The 20,512-nt window shown below is 44.5% G+C and overlaps 1 protein-coding gene across 4 annotated transcripts in view; it reads right to left on the reverse strand.

Annotated features, from left to right (window-relative positions):
• LOC135394233 (ras-related and estrogen-regulated growth inhibitor-like protein) overlaps positions 1-20,512 on the reverse strand; it is a 333,384-nt gene that overhangs the window by 21,925 nt on the left and 290,947 nt on the right. The gene's annotated exons all lie outside the window — the stretch shown is intronic.

Raw genomic sequence — 20,512 nt, forward strand, 5'->3', positions numbered from 1 at the left:
TATGAACATTTCATTTTCATAGGTGCACAAATTACAGCGAGAAACGAGACAAAGATGAAAAGAAAGCGAAACGGTGCGTAGTTTGTTCAATGCACGTATGAATGTTAATTTGTGCTACGAGCGCCAAGCTACAAGTTACTAAGTGCTATCAAGGATGTTGCACTCTTGTGCTTATTACTGATCCTATTCCGTCAGGCATACGAAAACAGTGATGCGTTTACACTTGCGTGTGTCTACGTATGTTACATGTCTCATTATCTTCCTTTTGTAACTCCTTTCTTTTAACTTTTTTATGTCGAAGTAATCATACAGAACAATACTATGTCACTGCCTGCCTTTGACAGGGGTGGCCATGCATGGTGGTGTACGAAATAATGTAAGTGGCTTATCATTCTTATTTTTTAAAAATAATAACATGCCGGCCTTCGTCTGGCTAGTATTTCCTCTCTCGTAATAAACGTATCGCCTTTTGCAGCGGGAGCTTTCTATAATCCTGTTCAACTTAAGAAGGAAAAGAAATCTAGACCGCCAACTATACAGGGTAGATGGGTAGGAATTCAGCGAACCGGTAGAGATGTAGGAAGGGAGTTGCCTGAGGACAGAAGCTGCTTCTGCTTCTGTCCTGAGGCAACTCCCTTCCTACAACTACTACAGGGTGTTTCACGAAAATCCCCCGGCTGAATAATTCGTGAACAGGTGGCGCTATCGACGAAATTTATTTTTGGTAAAGATCCTTGGGGCATCGGCCGGAACTGAGTAGTGAGAGGCTCATATTCATACGCTCACTAATTAGATAAACATCTTAACATTTAACTTTTACTTCGCACGCTTACGGAACCTCTGTTTTACGCATCGGGACATTCAGCGAAAAATATTGCACGAAAAAAACCGCATCGACACTTAGTGATTTTTCCGAGTGATTAATCGGTTTCGGTTTACATATTTCTTGCGCGGAGCAGTGCACCAATGCGCTCTTTGGATCAGCTATCAGGCTATCAATTTCGTGATCATCCGTCTGGTTCACGCACTGGAGCGACAGAAGATTAGGAACAGCCGCAAGAGACGCTTTGATATTCCTTCTCAAAGCGACTGGTAAACAGCTCTGCTGGTTCTGTCGTTCCGTAGGTAAGATAGCGTGCTCTTATCATGGATGATGACGAATGCACGGCAAGCGCTGTGAACTACACTCTTAAAAATGAACTTCACCGCAGAGCACGCTCCTAGCCGACCATCACCTTTAATGATATCGTTACCTGCCCTGATTTGTTGAAAACGGGAGGCGTACGTCTTTTGTGTGACAATTATGAACAGCATAAGTGTCACAAAAAACAAAAACAAAAAGAAGGAAAAGGAAGAAGAAGAAAGAAAAACAGAAAGGCGTACACCTCCCATACTTATCAAATCCAAGCCGAGAACGTTGTCATCCGGCAAGATGGTCCGTGATGACGGTCTTGTGGCTGTTCCTTATCTTCAGTCACCCCTGTGTGTCGTCAGGCGGATGAACACAAAATTGACAGCCGGATAGCTGATCCAAACAACGCATTGGTGCACTGCTCCGCGCAAGAAATATGTAAACCGAAACCGATTAATTACTCGGAAAAATCACTAGGTGTCGATGCGGTTTTTTTCTTGCAATATTTTTCGCTGAAGGCCCCGATGCGTGAAACAGGGGTTCTGTAAGAGTGCGAAGTGAAAGTTAAAAGTTAGGATGTTTATCTAATTAGTGAGCGTATGCAAATGAGCCGCTGACTACTCAGTTCATGGCCGACGTCCCAAGGATCTTTACCAAAAAGTAATTTCTTCGATAGCGCCACCTATTCACGAATTATTCAGTCGGGGGATTTTCGTGAAACACCCTGTAAACGCCGTTGGAGATAAGGAGGCGCAATAGCGTGTCAGGAGAAATACTGCAGCGCCACCATGCGCCATCAGTTGGGGAGCGCACTTTCTGCTGCAGCGTGGTGTCATGCGGCCAGTCTTAACAGCCAATACAGACACAGAGTGAGTATGATGGATTACATTATCTGGCGCAGGAGGGCAGCGTGACCTCCCTGTGTCCAGCCATCCTATCTGCGCTGCAGTAATATTTCGAGCGCTGACGGACTAGGTTTATTTTCCTTCGTAAGTTGAACATGACTATAAGGCCCAGAAACGTCGACGGCCGTGTAGGTCCGACCACAACAGCGGTGGAGAGAGAAAAGAAACAAAGAAGATGTTACAAATGAACATCAAAACGAAAGTGGGCCGGTGCCCGAACACGAGAACCGGAAAGTGGCCCTATATGGAGCTACCACATCAAGCGTTTGGTAGATAGCCCAAAGATGGAACCTCTTTTTCTTCATCGTTGTTGTTTCCCCACAAAAGGTTGTGTTGAATTTGAATGTAAGAAAAGGGACCCATCAAAAAAAGCTTTGTCGCTACCCAAAACTAACTGTATAATAGTGCAGGATCGCTTATTCAGCGCGTTTTGGTTAGTCCTCTCAAAAAGTTTTGTTACTAACCAAAACCTGCTCAATAAGCGATCTGTGCACTATATATAGTATAGTAAGATTCCATTCACTGCATCACGTAGTTCAAATTTACTGAGTCACACTCCCGGAGATTTACGGCCTTAGAAGACATGTCAAAGGCAGGCATTGCATTGAAATGGAAATCGCGTCGAGAGGACATTGAGAATCCGCCATATAACACTCAAGCGAGGCCGTCCGAGAGCATTCGGCAAATTGGATGTCACTTAAAGAAAGGGCACCCTTCCGAGCTGTGTTTTTCTTTCGTCTGCGTACTAATCTAAGCTATAATAGCTAAGCTATCTCGGAGAGCTCATGCGTATTACGTTTGAACGAGGTATGGTTCAAAGGGAACTGACTAGTCGAAGATAAAAGTCGATGGAAACGCCTTTGGAAATGCATCGCGAGTGCCGTAATACTGCGTACGTTTATTTCGGATGGCTGTACGGGAGTAGTATACTGCAGAGAAACGAGCCATAAAAGTGAATTCTCCACGATCCGCTGTGCACGGTAGATATAGGACGGTAGATGGCGCCGCTCTGTGGAAAGGGAGCACTTGACGGCGCGACTGACTCTTCCTCATTTGAAGTTAAACTGCAAAAGGGCCTTTTTTTTTTCACAACGCTTCTGCGCATGATCTGTGACCCTGACGGCGCCAGAGACGGTTCCCCACATATTCAATAGATGGCGCCAAAATGGTGCCAGTCGTGTTTTGGCGCGCGCCGAGCATGTTTCGCTGGACAGCCACTAGGGTACGACATGAGTGTGAAAAAGGTCAATTGAAGGAAAGATATGCCAAAAAATGTACGAATCGCGAACGCCATAGCGTGGTAGACCGTAGCGTAGCTGAGCCGTTTTGGAACCAGTGTGGTCTCTACCATTATACAGGCCACGAGGGCGCGTAACTTCTAACACGCGGCTAACTTATTCATAAAACATGCACTATTCCCCTGTGTTGGGGTAACTCGTTACTGTAACTAAGCTACTTTTTCGGCGACTTTTAACTTAACTCGTTCCTCTTGAGCTCCAGTAACTTGCTGAGGAACTCGTTCTTTTTTTAGGACTCTTTGTCGAAGTAAGTTGGGGATAGCTCGAAGTTAGTTTCGTTCCATTCTCGTCTATACAAACATCGCTCCCTATTAGTGCGACGACAGCCACGTGCACGCTAGCAGTACCTGCACGGCGCGTCTGACTCTCTTGTTGTTACGAGGTGAACGTTACAAATTATGTTTTGGCTGTACATTAGAAGGCTCGGGTGCCGCTGATCATAACGACGAGCAATGTATTTATAATGATAGAGGACACTGTGTAGCAGAATTAAAACCTGGTGCGGTTGTACCTGCGTATGGGACAACCCATGGAACCTAAACGTTCGATGCCTGCTTTGTGCTTCGTTCAAGAACCTTATCACGAGATAAAAATCATAAAATCCCTTTCCAAAGGAGCACATAAAGGTAGTCTTCTTTCGTCATACCAGGTATTGGTATAGCTTTCGTATATGAAAACTGAAACAACGCTCAAAAATAGTGACAGTGAAGCTTTCTATACATTTATTTGGACCTTTTTGGACACTATCGGACTTCGATCGTTAGTGTTAAGGGGCTCATTATTTCTTTCCCCACATCACTACCAGCACTGGGGTAGCGCATATTGCCCCTGACGTTGTAAGTCCTCATTCATCATCTCAAAATAAAGTTGTTGTTGTTCCATTTATTTATGGTACTAGCTTTCGCGTGGTGAGCACGCTTCTTCACCGTGTTGCAACGTCTTGTACCGTCTTCAACGTCATTTTCAGATGAATATCTGAATTAATTAGCTGAACTAAAAAGCTCACAGATTTTAAAGTTGAGCAAAAAAAAAAAAAAAAAGGAATCAGAGGATATGAAGCGAGAGTTCAAGTCTTTTCGAGGTTCCTTTGAAAAGGAACTCCGCAATGAGCTGAGACATATCAAAACTGATCTTCAGGACGTAAGATAAACCATGACCACGATTGAGGGAGAAGGTGAGGAGCAAAAGGTTGAATTATCACGTGCTGGGGACGAGAACAAAACGCTCCGTCGATCGATTAGTGATTTGCAACTCAAGGTGACGCAGTTCAGTCAATACTCTAGAAATCATAATATTGAGATTCAAGGGGTCCCCGAAATTGAAAATCACAACTTATCAGTTATCGTTACTCAATTTGAAGAAGCCACTGGCGTTCCTATGGCTCAGGATGACTTAGAGGCCTATCACTACCAATCGAGCAAGGTCAAATTAAACCTCCATAACGAACCCTGAGACTGGGGTTAATTAAACGTGTTATTGTTCAGCTGAAACCGCGCCATAAACGGGATCAAGTCCTTGTGCAGCGTAAAAGGAGAAAACTCGCTGGTCGTGCTCTTGGCTTTGAGAGTGATGTTTTAATTTACGTAAACAAGCATTTGTGCCCAGAGTTGGGGGGGGGGGGGGACGCGTGTTTGGTATGGTAACCTTCCAATCTGCTAAATCCCAGCCCGCCGTAACGTTTGTTATCAGCCGAGGCGCACAATAAAGAAAGGAACGAGAGGGAGATAAGGTATCGAGAGAGTGAAAGGGTGCCTCTCCACTGACGCTACACTTACACTTACTAACACTTAATACACTTAGTAACACAAAAGTGCGTTAAAGAAATGATATCGCATTTAAAAGACGACTCGGAAAGCAGTTGACCACGTGCTGAGGACAAGGCGACGAGACTACAGTGCTGTAACAAGAGAAACAACAACAGTGACATGAATGACGATGGGGTGAGGTAATTCACTACAACAATGAGGCTCGTGCAAATGACGTCACGCGCCTTGAAGCCATGTGATATGGGAAAACATGGGGATGCGTCACAGGCGTCCTTCTGCGTGCCGAATGAGGCAGCAGCCTGTGTTTTTATAATATCCTCTCCTAAGTGCACGCATACCGCAACAACTCACGGCATGCCCTCCTCTGTGACTCCGGTGCCGCAATATGTTTTCCAATATCACGTGACCAAACTGACGTCACTGCAGAAGCCTCAGCCCAGTAAACCAGAAATATCCCAAGGATGTCCCAGAAAAGTCGCACACGTCACCGATGTCCAGGAGGTCCACCAGACGTTATCTAGACATCCACAACGTGACGTTGAAAATCGTCGGATATTGTATCTCCCAGAGACATCTGCAGGATGTAAAAGGAATTGGCCCACCGTTTGGCATTTTGCGCACATATCTGGGACACGTGATGCTTACTGTAGTGACGTAGGCAAAGCGAGAAACATTTTGGTTTTAGACCTTTATTTGCAGAGTAATCACATCAGGGAAGATAGTTTGAATTAAAAAACACAATATTTGTGAGAGAGGGATGCCAAACGTATCAACGGTTATGCTTCGGCGTTGTTGGCACACGCACTAATTAATTCCCAAGACGTGTTCACCGTTACAAGCGTAGTTCACCCCACTGTACACTTACTGAACGTACTCCCACAACTCTCATTTCAGTATATGCTCCATCTAGTACGCCAAAAGAGGCCACCAGAGGCCTCCGTAGGTAGTGCTCTTACTAGATATCACTTATGTGCGAGTGCAACCGGTCTCCCATGCCCACAATGGGATACGCAGGTCACCTGGCGTTGCCAAAGTGCTGTATACAGCGGTTGCATACCGTTCTCAAATAAAAGATGCCGATTATTTATCCAAAACTATTTCTAAAACTTGGTCAGATAACAAAAACTGAATAATGCATAGTGCTCAGCATGCAAGCTAATTTGATATGAAACGGTAAACGTCCCATTCACATCCATATATCCAACGGAGACATTCATAGGACGTCCCCCGGACTGCAAAATAAGGAAGAAAGTCTGTTCCCAGGGACGTCGCACGGACGTAAACGGGACGTTCACGAACATCCCTGGGATATCCAGATGTCAAACTCAGTTCTTCCCCAGGATATCCTTGGGACATATTTGGTTTACTGGGAGTGCATGTGGGTTAATATATGAGTGGGATGACGATGAGGCATACGCACACGCAAATGAGACATCACACACGCGGGTACGTCGTAACTGATGGGGATAGTAGTTCATCTGGTCGGCCACCGGAGATGTAGTGCTGTGAGGATCTCCGCATTCATGGCAAAAGCTCTGAGGTCAGAGGAGTTCAAGCAGGTTAGTAGACGTCGAGAACAGATAGAATGAGTTCAGGCACTGACGGTGCTGAACAGGGTTAGAACAAGGACCCAAGATTGAAGCAAAGCTGAGCGGCTTGTTGTTTATACGGGTCAGTCGGGACTGGAGCAATGCTATCTCCGTATTGTATAGCGGGCAATCGATGAAGGCGTGTTGAATGCTTGCCACCATGTTGCAGTTGGAACACGTGCTGGTTCAAGCATACCTTAGTCTGTGTCTGAACTGCGGGGTGAAAGCCACATTGAGGCGAAATCGATGCAGAAGGGAGGAGAGACAGCTGGACAAACGGCCTGGGAGGGAAATCGACAAAGATGGATCTACGGCGTGCAACAAGGACCTGTCTGTAATGTCCCTGCGATACTGTTGCGCCGCCATTGGTTGTATCATCGCCGACAGCAATGCCTTCCGGTCACCACGGGTCAACATATTCGGTATCACCGCCCTGCGTTGTCTGGCAGCAGCAGCCACTCTGTCAGCCCCTACATTTCCGCTAAGTCCACAGTGATCTCGGATCCACTGAAAAGTGATGGAATGACATACGACGCACAGACGCTGAACATCGCTGAGGATGTCCGTGACAATTGGAGCTAATGTACCTCGCATACCCATGCTCTCTGCAGATGTTGGGACGCGGAAGACAGGGACTGAAGGAAGCACACAAACACAAGCGTCACTCGCAACTAATATGTATTGCAGGCAAAAGAATGCTTGTAAAACACAACCGGTAGGCGACACGTGCCGGGTTATAAGCCTCAAACCGTGCTGATAGACGCACGGCAGCCAGTAGATAGTAAGGACGTAATTAGGTACTTAGGAAGGCAAGTTCTTTATCAGAAAGTGTTAGAGATGGTTGACTGACACACTTGCCTTCCCCCGCCAAAAGTATGTGATGCGCTTCTATTACCTCCCGGGTAATTTGAGATCTGGCCCTCCCCAGGACAGTGGTACCCCGAAAATCCGGAACACAACCACATCTATCGCAATGGCATGCCAGATTGCCCGAAGGCACATTTCTGAGGCTGCAGGAGTGCTCACGTAGTCTAGTATTTAGGCGCCTGCCCGTCTGGCCAATGTAAACTCTATTACACGAGAGAAGGATTTTGTATATAACAAAAGAAGAACAGGGCACGAATTGCTGGGAATGAGCAATATCACACACAACCCCACGTTCAACTTTTTTGACCATGCCACAGAGGCCACCAACCTTTTGAGGGGCCGAAAGGACCGTAGGGACCAGGTACCTATTGGCTACTTTCTTGATATTGTGGGATAGTCGATGGACATATGGCAAAATGACCGGTCTACCAGGTGGCCTTTGCCTCACCGTATCCCGTTTTGACAGTACCGAAGCCATCAGTCTGTCAGCAATGCTCGTGATGATATGATCAGGATACCCCGCGTCAACTAACCGTAGGTACTGACCCTCTAAGGCTGCTCTAACTGTGTGGTTACATGAACGCTCGAGTGCTGATCGAATTGCGGCCGTTCCGATGGCCCTTTTGACCACTTTCGAGTGGGATGAATCATATGGAAGGAGTGTGTCGCCTACCGGTTGTTTTAAAAAGCATTCTTTTGCCTGCAATACATATTACTTGCGAGTGACGCTTGTGTTTGTGTGCTTCCTTCAGTCCCTGTCTTCCGCGTCCCAACATCTGCAGTATGCTGTCTCACCAACTAGCCCAACTTTCTGCGCTTGCCCATGCTCTCTATGCACTGCAGACCTGTCCTGGCTTTACAAGAAATCCCCCCCCCCCCCCTGACGGGTCACCTGTAATTCACATTCGTTGTGAAACCGACATCGAGAAGATATCTTGAATCAAGAAGCGAATGCCATGTATTTTCTTGTTATCAAAGTGGAGCTGTTCCGGTCTACCCAAATTTCTGACTTTTGTGTGTTCTATTTTTTTTCTCCTCCTTTCTGTGATATATTTACCCCATACTGTTAAAAGTACGTTCTTTCATGATGCTCCATTGCACACATTTTTTCACTTGAACGCGCGGTCCTTGAGAACAAACGATGACACTCTGTCTCTTTTGCTTGATGAGATGCAGATAGAATTTGATGTGCTCATGTTCACGGAAACCTAATACCAAATAGAAACTGACTTTTTGTTCTGCCTGGCTATACACATTACTTTTTCGGTCAAGCGGACCTGGTGGGGGTGTTGCTATGTTAATTCGCTCAGATAATTTTCTCCTCTACAGTGATTACTGCAAATGTGCTCCGGATTACGAAGTGTTATGTGCGAAGCATAATAGTGAATTGCTAGCTGCGATTTATCGCCCTCCTCAGGGCAATATTCCTTGGTTTTTAGAATTTATTGAGAAAAGTCTTTCTTACATGCTTGCGAAAATATGTACAAACTGTTCTCATGCGGTGATATGAATATTGACCTTCTTTGTGGTTCCCGTCCTCGAAATGATTTTATTTCCTTGCTCACTTCTTATGGCATCCCTAATCAGATTGACATGGCTACTCGAACTACAGAATCTACTAGCACCTTGTTGGATTTGTTTATTACGAATTATCGTGAGGATACAACAACAACAACAACTTTATTACAAGATGATGACTGGGGAGTTCGTGAGGACAAAGTGATACCTTGCTGTGTTTCCAGCGATATTAGTGATCATTTGCCAATCATAATTGCTTTGTGTCAAATACCTCAATGTACCCACGCAAATGCCACTTATATTCAGGATATTACTCCTGTAACGTCCAAAGTACTTGGCCCATGGAGCTCTCCTACGCATCAGTGCTGGGCTCTCCGCTTCCTTTTTGCTTTCATGCAAGCCACTGGACTCCTCGACGAGCTCTAAACAGAACGTCGTCGCTTGGCGTTCACCATAATTCACCCTCTGATATTAACCTCTGTGAAGTGGGCTAGGGTCCTCTGTCTACAACGGGGAAACATCCCATGTCATCATCATCACTTCTCCTTGATGATGATGATGATTCATTTATTATTGTTGTATTCCTGTAACGTTGGACCTTCTTTGTTTACATCTTTCTGCAGTTATCTGGCAGTACTTGTATCACCATACGGATGTAAATGATGCATATTTCAGTTTCCTCGCTGTTGTGAAAGAAATTTACGGAAAATGTTTCCCCTTAAAAGGATCAGAACGACAAAGCGTGCGAAAAAAAAAAAAAGTTACTGGACTACTGATGCTAATTCGAAAGAAATACACCTTGTACAATGCTATTATTATTGTTTTTTTAAACCAGAGATTTAATGAAACTAAACTCAGCTGGGTTTGAGGACATCAACTCTAAAGTCCTCAAGATCACTCAACACACTTCTAGCCACTTCCTAACTGACATTTTCAACCAATCACTCTCCACTGGCGATATACCTAGCGACTGGCGGATTGGTAAAGTGATACCAATACACAAAGGCGGCTCGAAGTTATGGCCTCTTAACTATCGCCCCATGACTCTCGTTAGCACTCGATGCAAACTACTTGAACACGTCATATTCTCAAATCTAATGGGCTTTCTTGAAGCTCATTCATTCTTTCCGTCTCAACATGGTTTTCGTTGCGGTCTCTTCTCTTACCATCCAATTAGCATCATTTTTTCACAACTTATCCTATCACCTCGATAAAGGCATACATACCGACCATAATATTCTTAGATTTCAAAAAGGCCAATGGTAAAGTTTCACACAAACGGCTAATCGCTAAATTATCTCGTCTAAAGATTCCGGACACCCTTCGCTTATAGATACTAACTACCTGTCTTCATGCGAGCAATATACATCTGTAAATGATAAATGTTCCTCTCTTTCTCACGTTACGTCAGGTGTCCCACGTCGCTCTGTATATAGGTCCCCTACTATTCCTAATCTACATTAATGACCTGCCAACTAATCTCTCATCTGCAGTCCGGCTATTCGCCGATGACCGTGTCGTTTATAAACATATCGCATCCCCAAATACTCCACCAAATACTCCTCCAATCTGACCTTAGTCTTATCAACTCATGGTGCTCTACATGGTTGATGCCACTAAACACATCCAAATGTTCCTGCATCCACGTCGGCAGGCACCGATCTTTGCACCCTTACTAACTCTGTAACACCTTAGTTAGTCACACGCTCTCCTACAAGTACCTCGGTCTTCATATCACGTCCACTCTTCAATGGCACACTCAAATCAACCACATCATCAGTGGCTCAAACCGCTGCCTGGGTTATTTCTAGGGTTCCGCGTTGTCGGTTTTTATTTTTGGGCGGATTCGGCGTATGTATTTCGATGTTTATTGATTTTCACGAGAACGGCGTTTTTCGATGTTTTTCCTGGCGTGTACATGGTTTACCCAACAGTTATCGGCGAATAGAAATCACAATGTAGTTTCCGCTCGACGGTCATTCAACATGGCGTTGTCCGCTGCGGTGGCGTTTTATGGCTAACGAAAAAGTAAACGGACATTTTTTACAAACATCGTATTTCTATATGGTTTACTCATCTGCATCAACAACTTGCTGGGCATGTGCAGCAATTTACCTCTGTCATGTCCTGGAATGTCCCTCTGTATTCGGTGTTTTTCGATTAAAACCGAAAATGCGGAACCCTAGATATTTCCGACGCAACCTCCGTCCTGCCCCCCCCCCCCCCTGAAGTTAAACGATTGGCATACCTCACTTTCATTCGGCCCAAGTTGGAATTTGCAAGCTGTATTTGGCACCCTCATCAATCTCTCCTATCAAACGCCATCAAATCAATACAAAATCGCACTGCTCATCTTATCTGACTATTCCCGCACCACTAGCGACACCGCTCTCAAGTCAGCTCTCGACCTTGAGCCATTAGATCACCGCCGTAATCTCCAAACACTTCATCTGTTTCATAAACATTTTCACTCGTCGTCCCTTACTCTTCCTTACATCCGTCCAGCGCGTAACATTAACAAACGGTTGGATAACACTCAGAAATGCGAACCGTTCTTCTCCCTTAGTAACTCGTTTTTCTTTTCCTTCTTTCCAAGTGCCATTAGACTATGCTAGGCCAACATATATAATACAGGCCTCAAAGCTTCGTGGTTTCCCCAGTTGGCCGTGTGTGCAGGCAGCGGCGCTCATTCCGTGGCCCAGATTGATGTCGATGTTGATGGTATCGTGCCGCTTTGAGTCGCTATATGCTGCTCTACAGCTTTTCCCGGCGTTATTAATCCTCTTGTCGTACATTTTAATCCTTATGCCATGACATTTAATCCTTTTGCCATCGGAATTAATCCTCCTTTCATTATTTTTAATCCTCGTTTCACATAATTTAATCCGTTTCTCATACAATTTTATCCAAGTGACTATATGTGGGCTATATGACTTCTTTGTGTGTATTTTGGGACAATCCCCATGTGTACGCGTATTGCACATGCTTTTCACTAATATTGTGGGTTTCTGCACCATAATGGGATACTGTGGGACTGTCAATCTGGATGACGGTGTTGTGGGACTATTCCCATGTCTACGAGTATTACCCATCGTTTTCATTAAAAACGTGGGTTTCTGCATTGTAATGGGATACTGTGGGACTCTGTATATGGATTACGATATTGTACGTGGGACTATTCCCATGTGTACGGATATTACCCATGCTTTTCATTAGATATGCGGGTTTCTGCACTGTAATGGGGTAATGTGAGACTGTCGATCTTCATTACGATATCCTGGGACTATAAGCAAGTCTACGGTTATTCCCAGTGCTTTCCATTAGAAACGCGTTTTTTTTTTGCACTGTAATGGGATACTGTGTGACCGTCAATCTTAATTACGATATTGTGGGACTATTTCCATGTCTATGGGTATTACCCATGCTTTTCATTCAAATGAAGGTTCCTGGCGTATAACGGGACAGTGTGGGAATGTCTCTCTGGTTTAGGATATTGTGGAACTATTCCCATGTGTGCGGGTATTACTGACGCTTTTTGTTAAATATGTGGGATTCTGCACTGTGATGGGATACTGTGGGACTATTCCCATATGTGCGGGTATTACCCATGCCTTTTGTTAAATGTGGGTTTCTGCACCGTCATGGGATACTATGGGACTATTCCCATGTGTGCGGGTATTACTGACGCTTTTTGTTAAATATGTGGGATTCTGCACTGTGGTGGGATACTGTGGGACTATTCCCATGTGTGCGGGTATTACTCATGCCTTTTGTTAAATATGTGGGATTCTGCACTGTGATGGGATACAGTGGGACCATTCCCATGTGTGCGGGTATTATCCATGCTTTTTGTTAAATATGTGCGTTTCTGCACTGTAATGGGATACTGTGGGACTATTCCCATGTGTGCGGGTATTACCCACGCTTTTCGTTAAATATGTGGGTTTCTGCACTGCCATGGGATACTGTGGGACTATTCCCATGTGTGCGGGTATTACCCATGCTTTTTGTTAAATATGTGGGATTCTGCACTGTAATGAGATACTGTGGGACCAGGGTGTCGAACCGAAACGTTTTTCGTTCCGGTTTTCGTTCCGGTTACATCATAAACGATCCGGTACCGGTTCTGCTCCGGAGCAAAAAAATAACGGTTCAAACCGGTTATTAACCGGTTTCGCTTCTGCTGGGAATATTCATCCCCACAACAAAAAATCAACGTTACAAAATGTAAACCCGTTTATTCCGCATACATGGTATTTAATATTAATAGACAGCTGTGAAATTGGTAGCTCCTGGTTCCTGTAGGTTACTGTCTGTTCAAATGGGCTTTCTCCTTTCTTGAAGCGCATGCTACAAACGGACTTGTTTGTCGTGATGTCATACGTAAAGTACAGGGTGTGTGCAGAAAAACGTGACCCGCATTTAGGCCCATAGCTTGTTGCCTACCTAACTAACGAACTTCCGGTGGCGCATGATGGCGCATTTATGCGTTCGAAATCTGCAGAAAAATTGTGGAAGCCATACTCAGCTTAAACAATAAACGGGACAGCGGAAACGTCGGCTTCCGTGCATCAGAATAGGGCAACATGGTGGACAACAGGGTGTATGTGAAAGGGCAACATGGTGGACGTAGGAGAGATGTGTTCAAGTACCGCTAAGGGAGCTATCGGTGCATAAATCGAAACGATGTCCCACATTGGACGCTCATCGGCAGTACTCCTAGCGGTGCCTACACATAACTCTCCTGAGACCGAAATGCACTACCATGCACTGTCATGACCGCCCTATTCTAATGCATGGAAGCCCATGTTTTCGCGCTCTGTTTATTTTTTTACACTGAGTATGGCTTCCAGGATTTTTTTGTAGCTTTCGCACGCATAGATACACCGTCGTGCGCCACCGGAAGTTCCTCGGCTAAGTAGACAACGAGTTACATGTAAAAATGCGGGTCACGTTTTTCTCCACACACCCTGTACTTTCTTGCTGGGTTGGAGCGATCGCGTCCCATCCGAATGTCTGTTGCTACTGTCTAGCCAGCAAGCACCACCGCACGAATACGACGCAAATCGAGGAACACCTTCACTCACAAACGCGTTCGACGGCTCCGTATTTTCTTCGTGTCCTGTCCACAAAAGAGTTGCCACTTCGCACGGGCTTGCCCTCGCGTATACGTAAATGTATTCAACTTAGCTGCTCTCAAACAAGGGACGCATTGCGCGACATTACCGATAAAGAAGCCGTTATGCAGCCCTCTTGGGTCGTTGTTTAGTTGAGGAGAGTTTGGGGAGATCAAATTAAAACGAACACTACGGCACATTGCTAGAGAGTCACATGTACCTCGAAGTCTGTGTGAGTGCGCGAACGATAAACCATTACAAAGGGAGCCTAAGGGTCATAGTATACCGACATACATTCCACCGTAACCGTAACCCTCGTATAGTATCCGTGACATGACTTCAGAGCACACGACGTCTGTTTCATTCGCCTATCCGTAGTCCAAACCGGCGAAGTTTTTTCTTGGACCGAAAACCGTTAAATATATTTTTCGGTTTCCCTCCTGAGCGAAAAAAACGTATACGGTTTCGATTCCGTTCCGGTTCGCACCAAAATAGCGGTTTTTTTCGGTTTTCGGTTCCGGTTTTCGGTTCGCTCCGACACCCTGTGTGGGACTATTACCATGTGTGCGGGTATTACGCATGCTTTCTATTAAATGTGCGGGTTTCTGCCCTGTGATGGGATACTCTGGGACTATTCCCATGTGTGCGGGTATTACCCATGCTTTTTGTTAAATATCTGGGCTTCTGCACTGTAATGGGATACTTTGGGACTATTCCCATGTGTGCGGGTATTACGCATGCTTCTTGTTAAATATGTGGGATTTTGGATTGTAATGGGATACTGTGGGACTATTCCCATGTGTGCGGGTATTACCCATACTTTTCATTAAATATGTGCGTTTCTACACCGTAATGGGATACTGTGGGACTGGCAATCTTCATTACGATATCCTGGGACCATAAGCATGTCTATAAGTATTCCCCGTGCTTTTCGTTAAAAACGCAGGTCTTTGTACTAATGGGATACTGTGGGACTGTCAATCTGGATAGCGGTATTGTGGGACTATTCCCATGTCTACGGAATAAAAATGTGGGTTTCTGCACTGTAATGGGATACTATCTAGGACTATCTGGGATACCATGGGACTGTCTATCTGGATCACAGTATCATATTACAGTGCAGAAATTCGCATAATTAATGAAAAGCATGGGTAATACCCTCACACATGGGAGTAGTCTCACAATATCCTAAACCAAATAGACAGTCCCACAGTATCCCTTTATACTGCAGAAACCCGCATTTTGAATGAAAAGCATGGGTAATACCCATAGACGCTGAAATAGTCCAACGATATTGTAATCCAGATTGACAGACCCGCAGTATCCAACTACAGTGCAAATAACCGCGTTTTTAATCGAAAGCAAGGGGGAATACCCATAGACATGCATATAATCCCAGGATATCGTAATCAAGATCGACAGACCCACAGTATCCCATTAAGGTGCAGAAACCCGCATATCGAATGAAAAGCATGGGTAATACCCGCACACATGTGAATAGTCCCACAATATCATAAGTAAGGTTGACGGACCAACTGTAACCCATTACGGTACAGAAACCCGTATTTTTAATCAAAACCATGGGTAAAATACGTAGACATGGGAATAGTCCCACGCTACCGCAATCCAGACTGACCGTCCCACAGTATCCCATTATGGTGCAGAAACCCGCATTATTAATGAAAAGCATGTGCAATACCCGTAGAGATGGGAATTTTCTCAAAATACCACAATCAAGATTGACAGTCCCGCAGTATCCCATTAGTGCAAAAACCCGCGTTTTTAATGAAAAGCATGGGTAATATCCGCACACATGGGAATAGTCCCACAGTATCCCATTACAGTGCAGAAACGCACATATTTAACAAAAAGCATGGGTAATACCCGCACACATGGGAATAGTCCCACTGTATCCCATCACAGTGCAGAATCCCACATATTTAACAAAAAGCATGAGAAATACCCGCACACATGGGAATAGTCCCATAGTATCCCATGACGGTGCAGAAACCCACATATTTAACAAAAGGCATGGGTAATGCCCGCACATATGGGAATAGTTCCACAGTATCCCATCACAGTGCAGAATCCCACATATTTAACAAAAAGCATGGATAATACCCGCACACATGGGAATAGTCCCACAGTATCACATTACAGTGCAGAAACCCACATATTTAACGAAAAACGTGGGTAATACCCGCACACATGGGAATAGTTCCACAATATCCTAAACCAGAGAGACAATCGCACACTGTCCCGTTATACTCCAGGAACCTGCATTTGAATGAAAAGCGTGGGTAATACCGATAGACATTGAAATAGTCCCACAATATCGTAATTAAGAATGAATGTCCCACAGTATCACATTACAGTGCAAAAAACGCGTTTTTAATGGAAAGCGCTGGGAATAATCGTAGAAATCCGTAAACATGGGAATAGTCCCACAATATTGTAATCCATATACAGAGTCCCCCAGTATCCCATTACAATGCAGAAACCCACGTTTTTAATGAAAACGATGAGGGGGGAATATACATATATTTATTGAAAGGAAGAGGGTAATAGCGTAATAAGAAAGAGGATGGGTAATACTCGTAGACATGGGAATAGTCCCACAACACCGTAATCCAGATTGACAGTCCCACAGTATCCCATTATGGTGCAGAAACCCACAATATTAGTGAAAAGCATGTGCAATACGCGTACACATGGGGATTGTCCCAAAATACACACAAAGAAGTCATATAGCCCACACATAGTCACTTGGATAAAATTGTATGAGAAACGGATTAAATTATGTGAAACGAGGATTAAAAATAATGAAAGGAGGATTAATTCCGATGGCAAAAGGATTAAATGTCATGGCATAAGGATTAAAATGTCCGACAAGAGGATTAATAACGGCGGAAAAAGCTGTAGTTCCGGATTTCCCGGTGGCCTTCAGGTTGCCCGCAACTTACCACAGCGCGCAGAAACACTCGTTAAAATTTTATAACAATAAACAAACACACAAAAATCGCGCTAGAGCACATTACCTTTGATAAGTCACTTTTTTCAAAACGATAGATGCAGCGGAAAATCCGAAACTTGGCGCAGGCCGCCATAAAAATAGGTCGGTCCCGACAACATCGACATCAGTCTGGGCCATGGAATGAGCGCCGCTGCCTGCACACGCGGCCAACTGGGGAAATCGCGAAGCTTTGAGGCCTGTATTATATATGTTGGCCTAGGACTATGGGACTGTTTACCCTAGAGATGCAAAATTTCCGGAAATTTTAAATCGCTCGAAAAAAACGATTTTGTCTCCGATTAATTGGAAAAAATGGAAACAAACGTGGTTACTGCTGAGTCGAAGCTTTGCCGGCCAAACCACAGCATACAATGAGCTAAAAAGCTTAGTAGTGTTCACCTTCTAGGCATAAATGCAGAGCAGAGCATCCCATGAGACTGCTGTCTACTCAGCGATAGGTAAGTAGAACAACCCGTCCACTTTCAGCCTCATCGTGTCGGTTACAGACACAGCGACTCCGTCATAACGGCACTCGGCAGTTTCAAGAGGACGTTGTCCGAGTGAACGACCACCTCCGGTCTATCGACCCGTCGATGGATTTCGTTGCCACACAGCACTGCTCGAGCCAAGAAACGACCATTGTACACCGACTACGCCTTAATGCCGCCAGGACACCTCTACTTCTCTGTAAAATGGGTCTTCTCCAGTCGCACAAATGCCCCACTTGCGCTGTTGAAGCTGATGTTCCACACCTTCTCCTCCACAGACGCAGATTCGACACCCCTCGAGCCACGCTGCGACGACGCCTACTCGAGCTGCGATGCACGGACTTTTCTCTGGCCACTCTGCTCGCCCAGTACGAGATCACACAGAGCGGTCTGTGACCAAAGCAGTCCTGACTTCCTTGAGCGATTCAGGTCTTATGAACAGCCTGTGAACTCAGTGGTGCAATCTCATTCTTCTGTGCCCCACTCTCACCCTCAACGCATTAACCTCATCCTTTCCTTTTCAGGTCATCTTCTGTGATCCATCTCATCATTCTTTCACCGTTTGGTAGTCATCTTTTTTTTGTCATCTTTGTCTTTAATTTACCTCATCCTTCTTTCATCATTTGTTAGTTTATCATTTATTTCCTAATTCTTTTTATTTTTATTTATTTCTTATTTCTTGATTTCCTTTAGTTATTTATTTCTTATTCCTTCCTATTTCTTTCTTTCTTTAATTATTTTCTTTTCTTTTTATTTATTTATTATTTCTTAATTTTCTTTCTTTCTTCATTTATTTATTTCTGGAATAGCAAGTCGACGTCTCGTTTGGCTGACCTTTCCCCCGTTTTTTTTTTTCCTTTTCGTCTAATAAATATATCCCCCCCCCCCCGTCCACTCCGATAAGAACTCCGACATTATACGAACGCAATGGCGATCGCTTGGAGCGGCCAGACGGAGCTCTAAGTTCGTGGTTGTTGGCGGATTAGACGCACCTAAGGCACTGTTGGCGGGTTGGAACGCATCAAAGGCAGGAAAATTTACATTTTTGAATTTTATCGCCTGGAAATTTTGTGCTATTTTTCCGGAGACGAGGAGAAAAAACCCAAAAAACTGTTTTTTCCCCAAAATTTCCGGTTTTGTCCCGGGGCTTCGCATTTCTAGTTTACCCTCATCCACTACCTCAGTTGTAAATCATACACCATTTAAAACCTCCCTTTTTTCCCTTTGTAGTGTTACCAATCCATGTTACGGAACCAGCAACAACAACTTTATTTTGAGATGGAGAGTAGGGAGGTGTTGCCAGAGGCGATACTCTACTCCATTGCTGGTGGCGATGTGGGGAATAAAAGAATGAGCCCCTTCACAATAACGATCGAAGTCCGATGGTGTCCAGAAATGTCAAAAGAGCTTTGAGCGCAGATCGTTGCTGGGCTGGATGGGGCCAGGGACCAAGCAATTTCGTTAGGGAGAAGGGGCGAGAGTCCAGCTGACTAAGAGACTCGGAGAGTGCGGTTCGGGAAGGTTGGTAGTGGGGGCAATGAAGAAGAATGTGCTCCAGATTCTCAAGAGCACCACAGTGGTGCTCTTCTTACGGAACCTGTTGTTATGCCACTAGTTGTTTGCGACATCGTATTGCTTTTTCTTGTGTTAACCCATTTCCTTTTTCTTTTTTACTGTTCTTTTATCATTTTCGATGCAGTTATGCTTTCTCCATGTAATGCCGCAAGGCCCTTGGAGCACCGCAATAAATAAGTAAATAAATTTAAAAAGTTCCAAAATCACGTAAATGCCGAACTAAGGAAGGCAAAACAGGCCTACTACCGTAACCTGTTCGACGATCTTTCTTGTAAAAGCTCGGAGTTGATATGGAGACACTTAAAGACACGGGTCAAGCACCACATTCAAACGATATTTATTTATTTATTTATTTATTTACCCTCAGGGCTACTGCATTAAAGAGGGTAGGGGCTTGAAACAAAGCAGGAACAATGTGGAATAAAATAAAAATAAAATAAACAAAATAAACAAAAACAAACGAACCAAAAACACGAGCATAGATAGTATCACTGGTGGACAACCAGATCAGTATGTGAAGCTTAAATAATCTTACGCTGCATTGAAGTGGTCGTGAAGCAGTTTTCTGAACTGTGTACCGTCAGTGATGGAGGTAATGTGACCCGGGAGATGATTCCATTCCAGTGAGGTTTTACGTAAAAATGAGTCAAAACACGTTTTAGTAATACAGGATGGGACACCAACTTTCTGGCGATGATCAAGCCTTGATGAGACGTATGATGGATGTGCAATTACATGGGGTTTTAGCGTTTCGTTGTAGTAATATATCTTATGGAACAGACAGAGTCGAGCAACCTGGCGGCGAACAGTCAAGGAAGATAGGTTAAGGACTGATTTCATCGCAGTAACACTGGCTGTACGACTATAATTCCCGAGAATAAACCGTGCAGCACGGTTCTGAACCATTTCCAGTTAGTGAATGAGTGATTGTTGCCCTGGATCCCACACTGAAGCGGCATACTCTAATTTAGGAAGAATGAGCGTTTGGTAGAGTGTTAGTTTTACGTTGAGCGGTGCGAGTCTGAAGTTGCGGCGAATGTACCCTAGAGTGCGTGTGGCGTTATTGCTTATATATTCAACGTGTTGACCCCATGAGAGATTAGAGGATAAGTGTACGCCTAAATATTTATATAGTGTAACTTGTTCTAGTACGGTGTTACCAATCATGTATGTGGGACATTCGCTGTTACTACGAGACACTCTCAGGTGTTTACATTTAGTAAGATTTAGTTCCATATGCCACG

The sequence above is a fragment of the Ornithodoros turicata genome, chromosome 5 (assembly GCF_037126465.1).
Source record: "Ornithodoros turicata isolate Travis chromosome 5, ASM3712646v1, whole genome shotgun sequence".
Lineage (NCBI taxonomy): Eukaryota > Metazoa > Arthropoda > Arachnida > Ixodida > Argasidae > Ornithodoros > Ornithodoros turicata.